This window comes from Ischnura elegans, chromosome 10, assembly GCF_921293095.1.
Source record: "Ischnura elegans chromosome 10, ioIscEleg1.1, whole genome shotgun sequence".
Lineage (NCBI taxonomy): Eukaryota > Metazoa > Arthropoda > Insecta > Odonata > Coenagrionidae > Ischnura > Ischnura elegans.
The window spans coordinates 78,660,929-78,665,853 of NC_060255.1; the positions used below are offsets into that span (position 1 = coordinate 78,660,929).

General features: G+C 35.4%; 1 non-coding gene across 1 annotated transcript; it reads right to left on the bottom strand.

Moving 5' to 3' along the window:
• Window positions 1–3,595: 3,595 nt before the first annotated feature.
• Trnap-ugg lies at window positions 3,596–3,667 on the bottom strand. The gene has a single exon. It is a non-coding gene; the product is annotated as a tRNA-Pro (tRNA).
• Between the last annotated feature and the right edge of the window lie 1,258 nt (window positions 3,668–4,925).

The window sequence follows — 4,925 nt, forward strand, 5'->3', positions numbered from 1 at the left end:
ATAATAACTTGTATCATTTGTAATTGACTTAATTCATTTAGAGGAAATATATGAGCGGATATTCGATATTGATAGTCTCTCGTCTTCGCCTTTGCGTGTCTGCAAGGAGCAATGCCGCAGAATATTGAATATTTGCAAGAAATAAAAACTGACGAGTGTGAATTAGTACGACGTCTTAATAATAGTCGTAAGGTAAACAGTTAAAAAAGCATCTAACTCATGAAATAAATAAGTACGTTAATATTCTCAATCAAAAACATTCTCATCATCACAAACCTTTCACCTATTACTTGAAAGAAAAAGCAAATATGCAGAGTCATCTTTGATATCTCCTCTCGTCTCAAACACCCGAATATCACTTCAAAAAATTTACCCTTTTTGAGGAAACCATATCGCATCAGAGACATTAATTGAAGTACATAAACCATATAAATTCAACTTAATTTGCGACGTCATTGAGAAGTTAAAATAAACTATTTGAATACATAAATTAAATCATTTACTTGTCAATAACCGCACGATGATCCGAATTAAATTAAACCTCGTAGAGAATATAATTTTGGCAATTTATTATAGCACAACTATAATTTACCTAATATATGTACTATAGTGGAACCACGTTTAAATCAAGCATACAAAAAGGATATAATTTCATTTGAATTGCACACACATTACATAGCGAAGCAATTGTAAACGTCCTCATCTTTGTATCGTATAGTAAACTAACACGTACAAATTATATTTATCGATGTAATTTCACTACTTATTCACGTTATTAAAAACATAACACAATGATGTATAAATTAAATAGAATGTTTAATTCACTTAATTCCACATGAGTTAATTTCATTTCAAATGCACACACATTACACAGCGAAGCAAATGTAAACTTGCTCATCTTTATACCATATAGTGAACGAATACGCACAAATTGCAATTATTTATGTCAATTCACTACAAATTCACGTAATCAACAACATAACACTAGGATTTATAAATATAATCGGTTGCATAATTCACTTAATTCCAAATAGAGGACATGCAACGAGAACATGAAAGGAAATAAACATTTAAATTCCATCCCAAACCTCACCTGCGAACGATTCGATAGCCTTATCGTCAAGTGATGTGTTGACGAAGAGATGCTTTCGATCGAGAGCCGGAATACTTTCGAACGTAAAGTTACACAATCGCTCCTTCAATTGTTTTCGAGTTGTTGATCTAAATTCCACGGGAACCGGATCGTTACGTTCGAACGTAAAGTTACACAATCGGCCCCATGGATGAAAACGACCACATTCCGAGAGCTATTTGGTCTTCCAATGAATCGATCAATGAGTCATTCACTGCTCGAGGAAACAACAATTACACAATGGTAATGAATCGTTCTCACGAAAGTGAGCCTTTTAAATGAGCCTTACCCGGCTGTCACTTATTGAACTTTCAAACAATACCCGTATTTGGCTTAATCAGTGACGTCATACGAATATGAGCCCAAATTCAGAAACACTGAATAGCACTCATGAAGACCCGGTTTGCAGTAGTACGTGACGTCATCCACTCAACAATAGCATTATGGCTGTCGAGAAGGAGGTGATGTGACGGATAGTGAAATGGAAAAATACGAGCACTTTTATTTTTCGAGCTCCTTCAAAAATCGACAGTAAAAATGGTGAAATGGTCCTTTGATGCAAGTTACTGCAGATTAGGAACTCGTTTTAAGCAGAGGGAGGAAATAATGAAAGATATAAATATATTGGAGGAAATGGATATTTCAAATTTGCAAACTTCCGCGTCATAGGGACAACATTCCATAACCCAGCGGATTGCATGCAGCCACCTGACAATATACACATTTCATTATATCCCGACATTTGCACTTCCGGAAACAGACATCTAAGTGGGTATATTTTAATATCATTCACAAAATAAATTAATACGAGCGTGCTGAGCCCGCTCCCAGCGGGCTTCCCCCGCTCTTTTCCATGCAGATCCACAGAGGGATAGGCGCGTTTCTAATTTTAAAATGTAGAAAAAAAGGCAGGGTCTTATGTACAAATTTAATTGGAATGTTCATGAACAAATTGAGGTCAGATGACCTCTTTAAACACAACATTGGAAGTAATTACACTATCCTATGTTAAACGCACATGATGACTCATACTTACGTATCAACAGGAGACTTGAATGTGGCACCAGCCGCATTTTGATAAAAGTTATTTAGAGAATGCGAGATATTGTTGCAAATGAACAAATGTATCAGTTTGTGCGCCGTTAACGTCAGGAATATTTACCGTTTTTTCAATTATTTAAAAACCAATTTTAGGAAACAATAGCAATATTTAGGAAGTAAGATATGTCGTCGCATGTTCTCTGATAAATTCTGTGCATTTTGGTACCTCATTTGTAGAGTTTGGTTGCGTTTAAGTTGAGAAAAATGTATCTATACAGTAGAAATAATATAGAAGATTGGTTTTCAGTGATAATAATATCTATTTATCGAGGATAGGCGAACAAAACGCAGCAGTTACATTTAAAGGAAAACCAGTATTTCAGAACTGGGTCATTAATAGATGTAAGACCTTCAGTACGACACGGTCGTATACGACTGTACTTTCTACTGCCACCAGTCTCTTGAAATATCAGACCTTTTAGTGTCCTCTAAAATCGTATCAAGGCTTCATTTCCTGAGCTTGATCTTAAATCAATATGAAAATTTTTCTCTTGGTCATCTCTTAATTGAAGAAACCTCTCACGTACTATAATATTCTACGAGACCATTTATGTTTGTTTTATATTAAGCAAGCACGAATTTTCCTTCCTTCCAAGCTATATTAGTATAGAACTACCTGTTGCGGGTTCATGACCCCCATAAAATACCCTAAAATATCCCCCACAATACGTATCTACCCGCGTTTATTAATAATACATAACCTATATGTTCAAGACTCACCAATACCAAGGCAGGGATGGGAAAATACTCCGGAAAAAAAGTTTAACGGGGTCCAAATATTCATAATTAAATTAATAGATCAATGAATTAAATCAAACTATTATTGAATCAACCAATGCCGAGCCGCTTTACTTCATACCTCAGCATTTTCTCAAGAAAAAACCTTCGTATTTTAGATACATAAGATCATTGACATCGGTACACTTTATATGACCACACATTTGAATACGCAATCGCAAAAGATAAAATACGATCGATCAGGAAAGATGCATCCCTTTCCTGGTAATCGATCAGCCATTTTCGTCAGTAAATACTATTCTTTTATTCATTCCAATTAGGTAATGCCAAGTCTCATATTTCTGACAATCCGTAAGGTAACCCGAGAACCATTTCTAGCAAAAGTGACCAGTTTTTAATCACATAAATACAGTAATTCTTGCCCGGTTGGTAGATGACTATCACTAAAATGTTTAGCGATTGTTCTCGAAACTTCTAAGCATCAATCTGCATCAATATCAGAACCATTCAATTAAACTCGTGGTCACTGAGAGAGAAGACGAAATAAGGAAGATCCAACTGAATCAGCTAGATTTTTTTGCTAGTGATTAGCGCATTATTATAAATTTGGAAAAATAAAAACTTGGGCCTGTCCGGGATTTGAACCCGGGACCTCTCGCACCCAAAGCGAGAATCATACCCCTAGACCAACAGGCCGATAATAAAACCGCCACAGTTTTTCTTTCAAATTGTCGCATTGAGTCAACTAAAACCGTTATCTTCGATTTCACTCGCCAAGACAATACCTGTAGTATAGCGTTCACCCGCAAGGGGGACAATCCGCTGACCTTCTGCAAACACTACTCGCACGCGAAATTCACACGCAGGCTTTCACAAATCCTCTTTAAAATAGGTACTTTTATCCACTCCAAGAATGCCTTCGTTCGGCGAAAATTTTAAAATAGAGCTATATTCAACGGTAACATATTCCAAAAAGATCATTCCAGTAGTTATGTACATAAAATGTATTAGAGGGAGCTGAATTGAACCTATAAGGCCGAAAATATTGAATTTATCTCCGAAAACCTTATGTGCATGTTGGTTTTTGACAAAATTTACTTTCTAACAACTCCTTATAAAAGATTAACTCGCTTTTGTGGTTCGAAAATTAGTACGGGGGCGCAGGCCAACATGATTTCCAACTTAGGCCATGAAGGTGCAAAAAATATTTTTCAATGTATTAAGACGTACGGATGAATTATTGGAGCCATTAATAGACACAGTACAATTTAGAGTCGAAACAGTAGAAATATACTTAAAATGACATTTTCCCGAGTTTTACCCATTCAGTTTCGACGACAAACATTAAATGTATATAATGACATAGGTGCAAATATTGGTCCTTTATCGCCGAATATAAAAAGCATGGTTTATTTCGTGCATGAAACATAAGCTACAGTATTTAAATACTTATGTATACTTCAAGATATGCATTGATGTTGAAACATCAATGCAATTTGCAATTGCATAGCGTTATCGACAAAATTCAAAATTGCGTTTGTACGAGTACATTCTATGTTGTACACTCATACATGCAGTTCAGCCTTGAGTTTTTATACAAAACTAGAGGACGAATATTACTCATTTTCGGGCCTTTTCTTTTCCAACGAGGTAGGAAGTGCCGTAAAAAGTAAAAGAATTTATTATTAAGTATAACAAAGACAAAGAAAAATTTATGAAGTAACATACTCGTTTTCAATGAGAGTTAAGGCCAGATGATAAATTAATATGGTAGAATGACTAATGCATAAATTTTTCTCTAAAATATTTGCCACCAGCAAACTCAGTTACATCCTATTTCCTATTCAGTGCTCCCCGCCCCTTCCCAACTGAAAACAAATCAAACATCAAACATTTAGTGCCTCGTGAAAAAATAATTAACAAGTCATCCAGAATGAATCTTAGAGCCATTTCA